Raw genomic sequence first — 19703 nt, forward strand, 5'->3', positions numbered from 1 at the left:
CTAGTAACAAAGTAATCTGTATTTTCTGGAAACGTAGAAACTTCCTTAATTTGCATCACTTGACATTATTGATGCAAATTATCTCCCTTTCTAAACTAGTGTTTTAGGCAATTGGTGATGCGCGCACAGAGCACGTCAGTCAGAGCAACAGAGCAAACATAGAGTACATTTTGCCCAACATATTTTTTGGAGAAATCACTCTTCAGAAAATACCTTCAGATCCACATGGTCATTAAAAGGATATTAGAAGACTCCGCGTTGTTTATTCAAAACATATAATATCATTTAGTATTGTATTGTTTGAGCACACTCCAAATATGATAATGAAGTTTGTACATGTGACATTACATTGGAGATGGGTAAATACAAATTGTTCTACATTATGCCACACGTTTTTAACTAAATCACAGTAAAAACATACATGCGATATGTCTTCTAACGGATTATCTCTTGCAATATGCCTTCATTGTTAACTATTATAATAATACCACTATTGTAATATATGTATTTCTTTCCATGATGTTCATTTTTGCGAATAGGCCGTCATTTTGTCTTCTGTGCCTATTATAAATGTAATGCGTGTAATATTATGCTATAAAGTTACAAATGTAATGCTGCATTAATTAGTTCTGCTTTATGTCCCTGTTTCGCATGTTTTCAACTGTTATATGACTGTATAAATTGATAAATGCATGGTATAAATATTGATATCTACTATCTTTCTTATAATTAGATTAATAATAACTGGGAAAAATGTCCATATTAGAATATTAGGTCCCGATTTATGGCCCCACTTCCCCTCTGTAGTTCTTTTATTGTTAAAATTGTCATCCCAAAACTCTGTGATAACTTTTATTTTAAGGGATGATAATAATGAGCACTGTCTGCAAATGTAAGTACCTGTATTAATAAATATTTTATTCAAACGAAAAAAAAAAAGAAAAAAAAAATGTCTTCTGAGGGAATTTTTACTAAAATTACATATATCAATGTCAACTATCTTCTTCCTCAACAATTATTTCTTTGTATATATTATTCTGTGAAAACATTTGTACTAAACGTCTAACAGCTTACAGTCTTTTGTACATTTCCTGTAATATATGAATACATCGTTCAAAATCACATCATGCTGAAAGACAGTATTCCAGTACTCTAGTACCTGAGGGGTATTATTGTTCTTAATCAATTTATCATAGAATATCCTTGATCATTTAACACTTGAGATCTATATGTGTTGCATATTCCTGCAGAGTATCATGTAATGTATTTTTGACAATTTTTGTGTATTCTTCGTCGCGTAACGGTGCGGTATGGAATTTCCAATAACCACGGCATCTTTCATTAATCAATTTATTTGAAAGAGGTAGTATAATTGGGGAATGGTCTGACTTATAACCTGGGACAATATCAGTTTCATAAGATACATTGAACAGATCCTGAGAGACAAGGAAACAATCGAGTCTAGCTTGCTGCTGATGGTTTCTCTTCCACCATGTAATATTTTTACATCCACTGTTTTGTTCTCTCCAAATATCTAACAAATCAAATTTCTCAATCTTTTCCAGAACGGTATTTCTTGCATTGGGGTTGTTTATGTTCTTGTACTTTTCAAGATCCACTGAAGAGTTAAGCACCAGATTTTAGTCACCACAGATACTAACTGATTCATTTCTGAATTCCACGATATCATGAAATAATTTAGTATAGAATTTAGATACAGGTTAGTTAGGGTAATATTCATTCCATCCATTGTTATGTCAGTTATTATGAAATTGCCATTTTCGTCAATTAGGGATAAATGAACTTTGATTTCAATATTGTTGCATGTGTTATATTTGGGATTACACTTTCTTTGTAAAGTACAAATCTGGGATTCGAACCCGCACCCTCAGAGTCAGGCACCTAATCGCCAGCACACAAAGTCAGCCGCCTAACCCGCTTAGCCACCGCGAATTCCACAAAATGGAAGTCGGACAACTGGTAGTCTAGACTGCGGACTTTGAGTACCCCTCTGAGAAGTGTAAATTGGCACGGCTCCCACGGCCGACAGCTATGGTTACACAATGACATTTGAGAAAGAGGTCAAATGTAACATATGTTATATTTAGGATTACACATCTCTTGTCTTTTATTTCTTTCTGCTAACCCTCTGCAATTAGCTGTTACTATTCTTATACTATAGGTTCTTTATAGTTGTGTTCATTGCAGTTATTGTCTTTAATGGTATTTGCATTAGAAATGGTGTTTAAGTTTTTAAAACGTAAAACAAGGGACATACATGTAAAACAAAGAAGGTTTCCACTCCATCATCCGGAATATATAATCAAGTAGGCAATTACTTAGTCGACATATGATCAAATGCAATACTAAAATACCCAACATAAACGTGTGAGCCTAGTGATCGAAAACTGGACAATTCTTGAAATACCTGCAGATTAGAGAGTTTTAACTCTACACATGTCAAAACAACAGTATTCTATTATCAGAAACTGCACATTGATTGCAAATAATTTTGTCTACCTCGACGTACCTTTCTATCATGTTTATGACCAATAAAAATCAATAGAAAGAAAGAAATCCATAGTGACGTGTGCACAAGTCACCTGAGAGTCACGGGGGTGGTGCAATCAAGTAGGCTATTACTTTGTTTACATATACTCAAATACAATAATAAAGTACCGAACCTCGTGAGCTTAGTGATCGAAAACAGAACTGTTGTCGAAATACCTAGGAATCTGAGAGTTTTAACTCTACACATGACAAAAATCAATGTAATAATATTCTCCTATGAGAGTCATAAGCAGAAATTGCTTATCTATGCAGCCTTGCACACTGATTAGGTCAGTGGTCCAACCTGGTTAGGTGTTTGCTTTGGAAACCCTTGTACCTTTTTTGCAGAACTGTCGTTGGATGGTGTCAAGCATGTCGTTGTCTCAATGGCTAAGTTGTCTCCAGATGAAACATCCATACAGAGCACAAGGCAGGATTACTCTCTCCCACACACGCGTGGATGCTATAGGATTGAGTCCTCCAAAGTCCAGAGTCCAGAGTCCAGAGTTGTGACTGACGATTATCAGTTTCCTGAGTTTTTCACATGTCATTTGTGATCGTTCAAGTGATGATTTCAGACTACTTATATGTACTCCTACATATATGATAGAGTCTATATGGTGAAGTTCATCATCTCCGCAAAACACACGTGGAAACGGGTTGTGATGATGCGGTGGAAGAGTCAGTAGTACTTTTACCTACTTTGTATACTAGTTCTCATTTGCAAGCATAACAGTACACACTATTGAGACTGTTGGGAGAACTGCTTACAACAATCGGATCATCTGGAAGTAGCAGTCCTCGATAGTACATCCAAGGTAGCGAAATCCAAGTCCAGGTTCATCAGGGTCATTAGCAATGAAAACATGGTAATCAATTTAAAATGTCTGACAAAGGACAGTGAAACCAACTATACTAGATATATATTTAAAACTAGTAATTAAATCTACAATACTTTAACTACAGAGGACGATACAATTTAAAAACAGGCTGTTGATGGCCAACAACTGAAGGTTGATCACCATACCAGGGACCATCGGGACTTACAGTGCCTTTGCTACCTGCATGGACGATCTGCTGACGATTGTAGGAAAAGGTTAGCCGAATTTTAAAAGAACGAAAATGCTACGTTTAAAAATCTGGTAAGCTTAAATTTAACTTTGAAAGTTTTGGGACTTACGTACCCTCTCAGGAAAACAATAATCTTACGATACTTGAACCCCCTTTGAGGGTACAGCCACTAACAATCGCAGTGATAATTTATACTACCATGTTTAAAACACTATTTTAGACCGTAAAGAACCAGGCAGACATAACGCGACTCTGTCCAACTCCTTGCTTCATTGGAAACAGTTCTGAGTTTGTGACGTAGGGCTGCACAGATCGGTACATATGACGTAACAGACGCCATGTTTTTTCTTGTTATGCCGAGATCATGTAGCTTAGCAAATAATCCATTTAACAATGCCCTGTCAAACGTCTTGGCCTTCTCCAGGAAGAGAGAAAACGTCCTCTCTGTGTAGTAGGCAAGACTTTCAAAAAGACTCAGCCTCTGGTGAAATTCCAATATTAGAGGATGTGGACCAACACATTTAGAGATAATTCACTTTCCGATTCTCTTCAGTAGGAGGCGTTCAAAGTGAGTGAGTGAATATTTAACGTCACATCGGCAAACTTTCAGCCATATCGTGACGAGAACAATTTTGATTTGATAAAGAATATGTGTATATCATAAAACCTGTCATCAAAGGACAGTAAAACAACAAGATTATCATAGTTAGAATTCACAGTAGTATGTTAGATTTAAAAAATAGCATTTTGTGGACAATGCAATAATAAAGAGGCTATAGGTCGCCAACAACTGAAGGTAGACCACCATACTAGGGACCACAGTACCTTTGGTACATGCAAGGACTCTACCTGGATTTACACCATCCCCTCAGTCGGTGGCGATGGTAGGAAATGAGCCATATTTTAAGATACCAAATATTCTTCGATTGGTAGATCAATGAATTGGTAGAGCCATGGGGACTTACAGTACATTTGCTTCCTGCATGGGCCCTAGCTGGATTTACACCATCCCTTCAGCTGTTAGCAATTTAGACAAATCTAGCCAGACATTAAAAAGACACATATACTACGATTAAAAAGTGGAGAGTTTAAATTTACTTTGAATGTTTTGGGACTTACGTACCCTCTCAGGAGGACAATAATTTTACGATACTCAAACGCCCTTGGAGGACACAGCCACTAACAATCACAGTTGCTAACTACCCCTTCCCCCATTTCAACGTTGAGACCTCAAACAATTCATTTGATTCCTTCAATTTCAAAATCTCTAAGTATGAAAATAGTATGTTATTATGTTTGTAAAGTCTTCTTTTAATATGTTTATATTCAATTGAACTGAATTGCTTATCAACAATTCAACAACTCCACAGTTATATTTTACAAAACATTCAGAATTCTAAATGATTCTTTCTATTTCGAAATGCATGAATGAATCTGCTGTTTTGCAGTCACAGAGTTGTCTCTAGTCAATAAAAATTTCAACAAATGCTGAAATCAAAATCAAGTTTTATCACATTCAGTTATGGATGTAACTTTTTCACTGGAATCTAATCAAGAACAAGATAGGTAATATAATGGAAAAAGTAGTAGCATGGAACAACACCCTGATCTTCGGTATCTCTCTGATAAATACGATCAATAAGTGTTGAAACAGAAAAGAATTAACCTGAAAAAATGCATCTACATCTACATGACATGGAGAGGCAGTATAGCAAATTTGGTGAAGATGGGTCAATTAGTTTCTGAATTTTGCTCCAGAAACGAACGTTGCCATGAAAACAGAAAAAAAATGAAATTGAAAAAAAACCTCAAACCCCCAAAAGGCACATTAACATGATATTGATAGGCAGTATACCAAATTTGGTGAAGATTGTTCAAGGAGTTTTAGAGTTAAGTTGCGGAAACAATGGAAGTGCCGACGCCAACGCCGACGGAAACCCAACCAGAAACAATACGTATCCCGACCCTTCGGGGGGAGACGTAATTTATACTATCATTTATCTATTTACAAAACATTGTTCAAAATTTATCTAATAATTCTATTTTCTTTAATGAAACAATATTAAATGATAATTTATATAATAAATAGATCCTTGATTGTTTTGACACTGAAATATTTATCCCTTGTGATAGAAAAATCAATGCAGTCAAGCAGGACATGCTTGACCGTGATTCTTTCATTACAAGGGATGCAAGGGATCCTCACCTTTTCAATTAGTATTCGTGTGTGTACCGCTCATGGCCAGTGAGACATCGTCGCATAATGACCTTCTCAAATCTGGACCGACAACCCAAGTAGGTGTATTCAATATTGGGTTTAATTTGAAGTAATTTGTTGTTACCTACTTGAGTGTCCCACTTCTTTTTGCATCAGTTCACGAATGTACGATCTAATCAGAGCTTTGCAATCAGAGTATTTATCCCATGTAATTGTCCGGGTCTGTTTTAGTTTTGCCGTGACCTTTGTGGATAGGTAGGATTTTACCGATATGATGAGGAAGGTACACATTCGTAATTTATCTTATCATGATTGACAGGTGAATAGAGTGATCTGCCTGCACGCTTTAAATGTTCGTTGGTAATGTCATCAGGTCTGGTAGTTAGCCTGCTTAGCTAGACATTTCATAAGAATTGTGCATTTTGTGATCAAATTACCAAATTTGGCTCAGATGACCACTTAGGTGTGGGAAGTATTTAAAGATAAGGAGGCAGTCAATATTTCTTAATTTTTGCGCATGCGCATCAAATGAAAACAGCATGTTTAATATACATCTTTAAGTGTTCAAAATATCGCAAAATAGATATGTTTAAGCTAACAATTGATTCTTTCTTTTTCTGTTAGCAGTCATTGAAAGATATTATCTGCCTTTTTTAAAAATACATTGTCGCAGAAAAACAACAGCAATGACTGCTCCCTACAAAATGGCCACTATCAGACGATGCAACAGAGAAATGGAGAAATGTTTCTAATTAAACATACAATGAAAGTTATGAAAATGATTTTAAAATGTTACAAGTAATCATATATATCTTATATGCATCACAAAATAATAACATAATAAAAATCAAAATGGAAATAACCAAATTAGTAGAAAATTGTCCACCTTTGCTCCCTATAAGGAATTCAAGGGAGATAATAAAAAGTTGTCTGCTTTCAGAGACCAGTCATTATTTCTATCTAAAATTTTAGATTTATTTCGTGGGGCTATTTCTATCTTTCAATGACAATGATAATGATCTATTTCCACTAAATCAAGCAGATTCTGTCAACAATTCGAAAAGGACAACGTTGTCTGTCCTTTGAACTTGCGCTTCAAACTTTTTACAGCAGCTGCTGTTGATAACATAGATAACAATACCAGCTCAGCTACAGCAAAAGCGTCTTTTCGTGAAACTGGGTCCAGGCATATCCCACTTTCAACAGCCCCAGTTTGAAAATGAAGGAATAGAACGTGATGTGGTGACTGTAGACATCACAGATACATCGTCAAAGACCTTGAATCATCTACCACAATGTTACACGGAAGTGCCATCTGTAACATCTGATGTAAAATATGCCACAATTTCAAAAATGAACACTTCACTTCTGAAGGAAACTGACTTAGGTGCAAACGTAGATGACGAATATGTGTGGCTAAAGCACACAAAACTGGTTCTGGAAAACTCCCCTTCAAGTGAAACGCTGAACTTTACTTGGGTTGCATATCATGCACAAAACCAAAGTGCAAAGGATATCTTGACATCTGCAGCTCTTCTTCCTTTATTCCATGAAAGTGTTCACTCAGTTGCAATGATCAAACACTCCATGGACGTTGTTCTAGATGCTGTTCATCACCTGAATGAAGGTCAGATACCAATCATTACCTTTGATCAACCTTTGCTTGCATAAGCAAAACTGATTCAGGAAGTGGCCTGAAGTGTATGGCGAAGATCTGATGGTTGTAATGTTCGGTGGTCTACATATTGAGATGGCAGTATTGAAAACCATAGGAGTCTGACCAAGTGGAAGTGGTTGGACACAAGCTCTTGTACAGGCACTGGGATTGCTAAGTCTGGAACTGCAGATTCGTTTTTGAATGCATCACATGTCACACGGACAAGAGGGGCTCATCAAGTCACAGCTACTCCTTTGTACAACCCGCGACATCAAGCTTATGAGAAATACACTGAAACAGCTCATGACAATGGTGAAGTTCCTCAGGTATTTGATACCTGGTGTGCTGCCAACAGAACACTTTATCCAATGGTTTATTACTGAGACACAGTATTGGAATTGGAGCTCTGCATTTTATCACTTGTGCAGTCTTTGAGGAAGCCAACTTTGATTTGTACGTTGAATCTCTTACAAAGCTTACTCCATGTTTTTTTGCTTTGGACCACACAATCTATGTTTGATGGATACCTGTGCATTTGCAAGGCATGTGTGAACTTGGACACAAACATCCCGCTGTGGCAGAAGCATTCCGTTTGGACCACTTTACCGTGCAAAAGACTAAGCGGTTCTTTTCTGCAATGACTTTAGATCAAACTCATGAACAAAACAACGCTTGCATGAAAACAGCGTTCTAAATACCGCCTGCCCGACCACCCGGGACGGGTCATTTTCAGCACGGACTGCCACCTAAATTCACCTGCCCGACGGTCGGGTTAAAATTTAGACATGTATATGAAGATATTCATCATATTTCAGGATAATAAATCATTATTAATTCACTGGCAAAAATAAATGATGAATTCCAAATGGATGATACACTACGTCGCTTGTCAAACCTACATTATTTGTGGGCAGGTATGTTTTGGCCAGGGTTGGCAAGTTTTACATCTAACAAGCCTTGTGGTTTGGCTGAAATTTGTTGGAGTTTCATACCCTGATCAAAGGAGATGGAGGAGCCGTTGGATTAACTGACTACCCTGGTGCACACAGGAGATGGATGGCAGCAGGTCCAGAAGTTGCACATTTTGAATTTGAAGAACCACGACATGACAAGAAAGGCATGAAGACTCAACACCACGTTCAAACTGTCAGCATACAACAGTGCTCTCTTCACCATTAGGGACTTGGTTAATCCCTTTGAAGATGACAGGAAGGATTTGATTGTCTTGGACACGAGAGCTAGTGACCATATCAACAATGAAATCTGTTCACACAGCACATTCATTTGGCAAAGAACAGTTTGACCAGTTTACCAAGGAGCGTCTCATTGATAGAACAACACTTATTCACAACGTCATCTCAGGTACAAGCTACCTCTGGTTGTGACTACAGTGCCAAAAACTGCAAACAAAATAAAAAATCAGCTGATGTCAATGAAATCTGACATTGAACTGTTTTCCCGATTGTACACTGGGTGGCAAACAGGTGATGGAAATCTAGATGAATTATTTTGCCATGAAAACCATCCTTGCTCTGAACTCTGGATTACCTTTGGGACAGGAAAGCATTTTCGTTACTTGGCAGGACACGAAATGTCTTCCTCCCTGGGACCAGATAGATCCAGAACCCTGCCGATCTTTCATGCACTCACAGGGTGTGACACCGTGTCATCCTTTGCCAGACATGGGGCGAAGTCTGCTTGGACAGCTTAGAATCTGGTGCCTGAGCTGACTGAAGCCCAGTTGACACTAGCATCTGCTCCAACCTGCATACCAGACAATACCTTCAGTACAATTGAAAGGTTTGTCATAAAGATGTATGACAAAGCAAGCAAGGGTATTCATATCAACAGTATCAGAAAGTCTATGGTCGTGAGGATAACCGGACTGAGTCGGAACATCACGATTGATACACTTTAGAGTTACCTCCCTTGCACCAAAATGAGCTCAGTCGCTACATTCGATCTGGTAGGCGTTCTCTCTCTCTCTCTATTTTTTAAATAGTTTTCTTGGTAAATTATGTTAGTAGTATCGGGATATATCGTCTCTTGTGGCGATACATCGATGTATCATAGACCCTTGCGATATAAATATCCTGATATATTGCCTAAATGTGTTTTGTATCGATGCACACGTATCGCGTAGTTGACGATGCAAACATCGATACTATCGATGAATCGTTACACCACTATAACACCCCCATCACAATGGATAAATATTTCAATGCTAAAACAGTGAAGGATGTTTTGTAATTATTGGATTTTGAAACGAAATGGAATTATTAGAGAAAATTTGAACAATATGTTTTGTAAATAGATAAATGGTATATTATTATGAATGGTAGTATAAACTAGCAGCTGCGATTGTTAGTGGCTGTATCCTCGAAGGGGATTAAAGTATCGTAAAATTATTGCCCTCATGAGAGGATACTAAGTCCAAAAACTTAAAGTTAATTTAGCTCAACCATGTTTTTTAATCGTACAATATCTACTATTTTATATTTTGGCTAAATTTCCCGACCATCTCCAGAGGCTGAAGGGATGGTGGAAACCCAAATGGGCTCCATGCAGGAAGCAAAGGTACTGCAAGTCCACATGGTCCCTAGTATGGTGATTTACCTTCAGTTGTTGGCGACCTATGGCCTGTTTTTATATTGTATTGTCTTCGTAATTAAAATAGTTTTAGATTTACATGCTAGTTTTAACACCAAATCGTAATTATTGCTTATGCAAAACCTTTTTCGTCACTATATGGCTGAAATATGTCATCTAAATACCCATAACATATAGTCAATATATACACAATAGTCAACCACAGGGGAACCAATGGAAGAATCATACGTAAAATCAGTGGTAACTAAATCTTTGCGCCCGTTAACGATGCAGAAATTGGCATTGATGAGAAAATCAATAAACAAACGACCATTATTATTAACCACTTTGTCTGTGACTTTATTTTATTTTCACCAGCTAAATGAATTTTGCCAAACCTAAAAAATCAACGTCAAGATACTGTACACACGCTTCCCATTACGTATGGTTGTCAGACAGTCCGTCCGCACTCCAGCCCGTCACGTTCCAAAGCCCGCATCGTGCCTAGTCAGAATCGCTTTGATTGGTCCTCCTTGACCTCCCTCGACCCTGCTCCCGCCTTTGACCTTCGTCTGTATGACAACTAAAGTCCTGATTTGCTTGTCCTTGAGGTCACGTGACATCTGTCTATCAACCTCACCACATACGCTGGCCTCCGTGTGCATTTTAACCGCGATCGTCGTTACTGAGAGGGGAGCTGTTTTAACGTTGGTTGCGTCGGCCCCGTGTCTGTCGTTGCGTTGTGTGTCCCGCTTCTCCAGTCGACTACCATTCACCCTAAGGCACCCTTTTCCTACTGTCTCAGCAGTTACCTTCATGTTTGATTCCATTATCCTCTGCTGTAGTGGTGTGTCGATCATGATGTAAGCATTAATATACATAGTACTGTCAGTCACATAGGCTCTTCTGATGATTGAGAATATGTCTTTTGTGGTTGTCCGACAATAAAAGAAAAATGCGTCAGTTATATTGTCCCCTTGTTATATTTATACACGCCACTGGTCTTTACAGTATTCGTGTTAGTACTTCGAAACTTGACTGCCTCGTAACGAACGATTAACTGCAAGATAAGTAAACGCACCATAAGAATGCCACAAAAAAATATTATCCACAACATAACTTATTCAAATTATAGCTTTAACAACTCAATTTTGCTGAAGTTATAACTGCATACCGTTTTGTAGACAGAAACCCGGCCCGTTTTCGACCGGCGCTTTTCTCGTGCAAAACAATAATAGAGTTACTTCTCTTGGTTACATGTAAAGTTAGTGGCTCTTTGCGATCTACATATTTTATCATCCACTGTCCTGCATTTTGTAATAATAACACCGGGATATCTTGACCCGTGAGATTCTCTTCTTTCAGTAGTCTCATTGCTGATATCCATCAGTCGGAGGCCATACTTGATCACACTTTTTATCTTGTTTATCACATTTTCATTTCTAGATTATGGCACGTCCCTAAGAACAATGTTGAGATGCATCGACTGTCAACCTGCTGCATCAGCACATAATTTACAGTTCCTTATTTCTTTTTTAACTCTCTGTTGTTACTTTTCTTGATCATCTTTCAGACGAGTAACTTCAGTGTTTACATGTGTGATGCGCATGTCTATGTCTTCTTTCACAGATTTGATTTCTGTCTTTATGGCCGACTGTAATTTGTCAAATATCTTATTTTCCATGGTCGAAAACCTTTCGTCAACATTCTTTTCCCATCGGAGGAAATCTTTCATAAAATGAATTTATTGCGCATAGAACATCTGATACAGTTTTCGTGCGCTCATCCGGTTCCCTTGCTTCCTGCACATTTTTTACTTTTCTCATCAGAATTGCTCTCACCCTTTTGTTTCTTGGTAGAGATGTGAAAAACGTATTCATCGAGTGAGAGGCTTGCTATGCGGGATCTTGTTTGACCTGCCGAGGAGGCTATCGGCGACGCCATTACTGTGTTTACAAAATCTTGAGGCGAGGGTAGATCCATAAAAGTCACTTTTGTCCGTCGCGAAAAAAATCAATCGGGTAAACTCACCTCACAACCCGTTTCTCCAGAGTTTCCCCCCGTATCATGTTGTCTTCTTCCAGTGATTTTTCTGCACTGATTACTGCACATTTACAATAATTTGTGAGTGTGTGTTGAGTGAGCTTATGAACTTTTCACTGGTCACAGGGTCCATGTAGAAACAGCCGTAAATCTCGGGAGATAGAAACCATAAACAGACAAAATCCACTTTTAAGGTTAACAAAAACCTTCTAAAATTCAATTTTGTGTCTCTCTTCACAATCGTGTCGTGTCGTCCCACCTGACCTTCACATTTACACGCCAGTTACTCTGTTTCATTTTACTTTGAAATTCATGCTACTTGTTTGTTTCTAGTTTGGCGTCGCACTCAGCAATATTAAAGCTATTTGGTGGCGTTCTGTAAATAGTCGATTCTGCATAAGAAAATCCAGTGATCGCCAGCATGAGCATCGATCGATGCGATGACGTGTCAGTGATCCTGACCACACGAATCCGTTAGTCACTTCTTACAAGTAGCATGCCTTGCTGAACACCAACTCTAACCCCAGTACACCTCCAAGCAATGTAAAAAACAAACCAGTTCTGTTATCTCGTATTGTCATTTTGCATTTGCCCAGTATGTGATTAAACCACGACCTAACTAATGAGTGAGTGAGTTAATATTTAACGTCACACGGGCAATGTTTCAGCCATATCGTGAATTTAGTTAAAGAATTACCCAATGCATGCAATACTGTTGATATAAACTCCATTACTGCCCTTTGTACTGAAGGTTTTCGACTAAAGAGACACCTTTAAATCCTAAAAACAAAATTCACTCACTGACGTCAGTCCCCACAGATCACGTTATAGCTGTGATTTGCTGTTCAATATGATTTTCACATGAAAAGACAACAAATATTCATAGTGATGCGAGTAACTGCGTGCTGTGAACATGCTTATAACATGCACTCAGAATTATTCGGCGACGTGTGTGTGCGTGCGTGTCTGGTCTATAGATATACGAGTTCTATATTGCAATATCATGCTACATTTCAAAGTGAAAATCCCCACACAGACACAGTATTGTTTTACAAGCAACTGGTCCTTGGTCTGTACACGGAATGCCGACCGCCAGGTAGGTACACATGAAGCGTCATCATATTAAACGCCTTTTGGTATGACCATCTTCTGCACTCCGTATGTATCCACGAAGACAGTACCAGAAAGAAAGGTCCTAGTTGCAAATAGAAGCAAATCAATAATAGTCTTTCCGAATGCACGTTTTAAGTGGGAATCCCTTTGAATGTGACGTTTTATGCTGGCGTGTTGCACATTACACGGAAATGAGCAAACTTAGACACGACAAAGGAGAATTTACGAGAATTTTTAACGATAAAAAGCGTATTATCTGCTCAAAACAACGGCGTGAGAGAGATCCAGGCTGGTTTGGATAATATATACTAGCCACATAAAGAAACTGTGCATTGTCAAAATATTATCCCAGTGGATAAGTACGATAACAATGTCAAAGGTACATATAAACTTTAATGGAGGGATCATGAGACCATAACAAGTCGGGAGAACTTCAATTGGAAAGTCAATCACAATGACGTCACGAGTCCACAAGCGGGACAGGGGTCAAACGACTATGTCACAAGCTCAATAACGGGTATGTCCACCATCGGCATTGAGAACAGCAGTGCATCGACGACGCATAGAGCCTATCAAACGTGCAAGGAAGGCCAGATTCTCTCAAGTTCTGTTGCAAGGACGTTATCTGGCGGATGAGGAAGACGGCGTAGACGTCGATCCATCTCGTCCCAAACATGCCCTATCGGGGAGAGATCCGGTGAATTTGCAGGCCAAGGCAGTAAGACAACGTTGTGGTGTTGTAAGAAATCCATAGCAACCCTTGCCGTATGAGGGCGGGCATTGTCCTGTTGGAAGGTTAACCCAGGGCCATGACGTTCCAGAAAAGGAATTTCCAGAGGTCGAAGAATCTGATCCCTGTAGCCCACACCAGTTAAGTTGCCCTGAACAATCACCAAAGGAGTTCTTTGGCGTGCTGTTAATCCACCCAAATCATCACGGAACCAACACCAAAGCGATTCCTCTCCAAGACTCAGGCCTGTGCATAACGTTCTCACACGCGTCTATAGGCACGTTGACGTCCATCACTATGGGAAATGTTAAACCTGGACTCATCTGTAAAAACAACATTTCTCCACCAAAACAAGGGTCTGCGGACATGATTTCGGCACCACATTCGCCGAGCTTGTCGATGACGTTGTGTCAGGATAGGCCGTATGGCGGGACGTCGTGGTCTGATCCCGTGATGACGTAAACGTTGTCGAACTGTGTTGGGGTGGATACGGCGAAGTCCTGGGGTGGTTCGGGCAGTCATTTCTGCAGTCTGAAACCTGTGGCGAAGATAGGTCACCCTTATCCATCTGTCCTGTCTTGGCGTTGTTAAGCGTAGACGTCCAGAACGAGGCCGATCGATGACGTCATTTGTGTTCTGGTAGCATCTCACCAGTGCAGGAATGGTGTTCCGGTGGCAGTGGAAATGTGCAGCCACTTGTCGTTGAGACATTCCCCCACGGACCATCCCAATGACCTCATGACGTTGTGCAGACGTGAGGCTTGGCATGCTATGCGTTTCAATAGCCGTTTATTTTTTTGAACGATCGCAAGGGCAGGGGTTGAGCTTTCCAAAGTGACAGTATTGTGTAGCATTCATTTGCTCTGTTTCCAATTCCCGGAATGCACGTGCAACAACGTATTGCACGTCTCAAGGACGAACCCACTGACATCACGGAACGTGGCACGTGCATGCATGTTGGATACATGTCACTAATCTCTGAGTTGAAATCCTTATGTGTCTTAATGTAAGTCCCCATGGTTCCTAGTATGGTGATCTACCTTCAGTTGTTGGCGATCTATAGCCCGTTTTTATATTGTATTGTCTTCATAAATAAAATAGTTTTACATGTTCATGCTAGTTTTAGAATCCATCTGTGATACTCTAGTTATTTTACAGTCCTTCGATGACTGATTATTTAGCAACTTTAATTTATTGTTTATATAAAACATTTCTCGTCACTATATGGCTGAAATATTGCCGATGTGACGTTAAATATTAACTCACTCAACCTTATGTGTCTACACAGGTTTGATAAATTTAGATTTTAAATTTTTGTATGCACAGTTTCTTTATGTGCCTAGTATACATATCCAACGGTAAATACAGCATGCTGCATTACGGATTGACTGAAGGTAGAACACCAGATTGTAAAATATTCCTGCAATAATAGTGCCATCATTATGAGAGAGAGAGAGAGATTTATTTGCATACGACCTAGAGTACAAAAACGTACATTATTTAATTGAGTTACCAAAAGTGTGCATAATATGGATCAAAGAAACGATTTTGCTTACACTGTTTATGATGATGATGATGATGATAATTTGGAGATACGATGCATATTTCGCTCACAGGTCGCAGTGGTTAAAACGTATACCATCTGACACAGGGTAACATATGTCGGATGATATATTACACATATTAAGCTATAAATCTACAAGTCAGATAAAGAATACGTTTTTCTCTAAATATCAAACAGGTTATGATTTCGTAAAGCTGTGCGGTGGTAGATGAGTGAGTGAGTTAAAATTTTAATTCTCATCGGCAGTATTGCAGCCATATCGTGACTATAACGTGATAATATAAATTATAAAACATCTGTCAACGAAAGGCAGTAAAACAACTAGTTTCTCACAGATATGAATTTAAAACTAGTAAATACATTTAAAACATTTTAACTATACATGACAAGACAATATGAAACATGCTATAGATTGCCAGGAACTGAAGGTAGATCACCACACTAGGGACCATGGGGACTGACAATACCTTTGCTTCCTGCACGGTGGGTGGTGGAGGAAGCGTTACTACTGATCCTTACTGTCAGAACACCAAAGCTATTTCTCTGCGGTTTTCTGTACTTGTATGCAGCGGGACATTTGCTCTGGTGTGCAGTAGTCGCCTGTCCAATGGGGCATGACATGCTTACCCTTTTCACAAACACATTCATATATGTTCACAGCAACTTTTCTTTTTACACCTAATGGCATAGGCAAGATTGGTTAACTGAGATTCATCAGAAGCCCAGTGTGTTCAGTCAAATACAAAGGCAAAATTTGGTCCGAGACATTAAATTGACCCCCGGTGTTTTCTAAAACGTCTTTCTCTACCTTCAAACATTGGAATGTCTGTACTTCTGATTGTTCAAAATTATCAAACTGGTACATCAATCATTTGCCTGGTTTGTTTACAGGACGGTGTTGCATAGTAGCATTACGTCAGGCTATGTATACATCAAATTACAGTTTGTGAATGGCGGGTGCTATCGGCAGGCTGGACATGCTTACCCTTTTCATGAACACCCGGTGTCATCGTTGATTTTAGTCATCCACTACGGATTTTTTTCACAACTATATTTTAACCTTTGTACCAAACGGAATTTGTTTCAGGATTTGGTATCCTTGGTTCTGAAACATGTAACCTCATGCCATTAAAGTAGTTTATTTTCTTTAAAACAATAAAATGAGTGAGTGAGTATGGTTTTACGCCGCTTTTAGCAATATTCCAGCAATATCACGGCGGGGGTCACCAGAAATGGCAAAATAAAATGAGAATGAAAAGGTCTTTTACTGCTTGAACACTGTAATATTTATCCCTGCTTGGGAAACACAGTCAAAATGTTACCTTGGCAAGTTTGTCCACTTATCATGACACATACACAGGCGGCGGGACATCATCAAACCCTCGGTGTATATGAAACTGGAAGGTAGATCACCACACTAGGGACTACGAGGACTGACAATACCTTTGCTTCCTGCACGGTGGGTGGTGGAGGAAGCGTTACTACTGATCCCTACTGTCAGAACAACACAGCTATTTATCTGCGGTTTTCTGTACTTGTATGCAGCGGGACATTTGCACTGGTGTGCAGTAGTCGCCTAGTGTTAAAATGACTATAATGAGTGTAATACTGTATGGACACAGGTCGCACTCCACGCCCTAGTGTGGTGATCTACCTTCCAGTTTCATATACACCGATGTCTGAATCAATCGATCAATCGATTGTAGGCATATATCATGTACACTGACAATGTGTGGCTGATATAACATTCTGTCCATTAACAAAGACTTGCGTGAACATTAGGATATGAATACAATACGTTATTGCATTGCATTTTGTTGATTTGAAATCGGGAACAGTTCCGAAAAGCATTTCCCTGTTAGAGCCGAATATCAGAAATTTTAGGTCTTACAAATAAACTCTTTAAAAAAAGAATCGCACAGGCGTTTTCAGCAGTTCTTATATATATTTTGACAGCAATCGTCATTAAGACAATTCCTTTGTTTTAATCACGTTGATCATGTCGTTGTTGTGTATTGCGTTTGTCATAAAAAATGTAAACGATACATGAAAGTGCATGCAGAAAGAAATTCCACGTAATGCGCGTGCAACGTGTCGGAAACAGGAGTGGAGACATCGCCTACAATAAGGGCAAACTAAATTCATCACTTCATTATTAGCAAATTTACGACGCAAACGAAGATAAAAGAAATGCCAAGATTAAATGCTGCTGTCCGAAATAGCACCATTAGACGTTTGGAAGCAAGGGAGTTCAAGTCTGCCGTTGGAAGACACTTAAACGTCCACCACAGCACCATATCTCGATTATGGCATCGATATACCCGCTTCAGTTATACCCAAGATCGTCCCAGAAGTGGAAGACCAAGAGTGACCATTCCTGCTCAGGACCGATTCATCCGGGATTTCACCTACGTTACCGATTCGCTACAGCAACAGACACAGCAAGACAGGTGCCTGGTCTTCGAAGACGTTCCGACCAAACCATCAGAATTCGTCTGAGAGAAGTGGGAATTGGAGCATATCGACCAAAGTGAGTGAGTGAGTTAAAATTTAACGTCACCTCGGCAATATTGCAGCCATGTAGTGACGAGAAATGTTGTAAACACACTATACATACAAGTAGTTAAATAACCAGTCATCGACGGACTGTAAAATAACAAGAGTATCACAAAAAGAGTTAAAACTAGCTAGCATGTATTTGTAAAATTAGAAAACTATTTTTGACAATTCAATGTAAAAATTGGCTATTGATCGCCAACAACTGAAGGTAGATCACCATACTAGGGACCATATCGACCAAAAGTTGGACCTGTCCTGACACGACTACACCGACAACGACGTGTCCAATGGTGCTACAGGGTACGGCATGGAACCTGGGTAACTGGCGACGCGTTTGCTTCAGCGATGAATTGCGTTTCCTCCTGCAACGATGGGATGGGAGACAAGGTGTCTATTGTCTTCGACACAAACGTTTTGCGTCGAACTGCGTTCGACAGGTGGTCAGATTTGGTGGAGAGAGCGTCATGGCGTGGGGACCCGTGTCCTACACGGGTAGATGATGTCTGATGACTAGTGCAATCCTTTCCGAGGCATTGTTGAGCAGTGACGGCTGGTAGTGTCACTGGGTACTGATCTGAACGCCCCCTTGTGTCCACACATATGGAGTTGGTGAACTGAATTTCATGCTGACAATGACAACAATACACATGTTCACCCGTGTTTCGAACTTCCCTCTTCTGTGTTCAAGCTTAATCGAATATACACTTTAATACGTTTAATACATTTCATTATTTTACTCCTGTGTGATTCTTTTCTTTGAAGAGTTTATTATGGTGTCATACAAGCGAGAGTTTGACTCTTCGTTACAAATCAAAGTGAGTGAGTTAAAATTGAAAGTCACTATGGAATATTTTAGCCATATCGTGACTTAAACAGTAGACACATTTTAATTTGATTTTATAAAATCTGTTGCCAACGGACAGTAAAACAACTCGTATATCAGTTAGAAATTTAAAACTAGCACGTAACTTACACCTATATACTATTTAGGACAGTACCGATACAACGGAAAGTATTAACTGACTGACTGACTCACATTGAAAACACACACACACACACCTGTGGTATCAAATGTGGATTGCCTGGATGCAATGTTTCCTGTGATAAATAATTGTCATCATATCGGGCTACTGTTCCTCAGTATGTTTTGGAGCGTGCTAAAATGCACGTGAACACAAAATGTCACCAAACCCTCCGTATGATGCTTTTGGAGTATTGTATCGCCCACACGAAAGCAGTTGAAGAACGGCTTCAAGCAGATACAAGACACACTGTTTTTACATTCTTTGAAAATTATAAACTTGTCTTAACTATTTTCGTTAGCAGAAACACGTTGCACAGTGCTATTATATACACACGTTGTATCGATGAGCTTCAGATAACTACAAAGGGAACTAAAACCATTACTGAGCATACATCACAAATCAGAACCTTTCAAGTTGTACAAATATTAATAATTGTCTAAATGCATAATTAATTAAATCGAATCTGTCCAGTTTTCAATCATTTGAACAAATAAATAAGATATAGTTAAAAAACAAACTCACCAGTGTTTTCCGCGATAACAGTAAACAGTGAGTCTTTGTACAAGCAGCATAATATTGGAAAT

The sequence above is a fragment of the Haliotis rubra genome, unplaced genomic scaffold (genome assembly GCF_003918875.1).
Source record: "Haliotis rubra isolate DU_JTF1 unplaced genomic scaffold, ASM391887v1 Scf218, whole genome shotgun sequence".
In the NCBI taxonomy this organism is placed as follows: Eukaryota; Metazoa; Mollusca; class Gastropoda; order Lepetellida; family Haliotidae; genus Haliotis; species Haliotis rubra.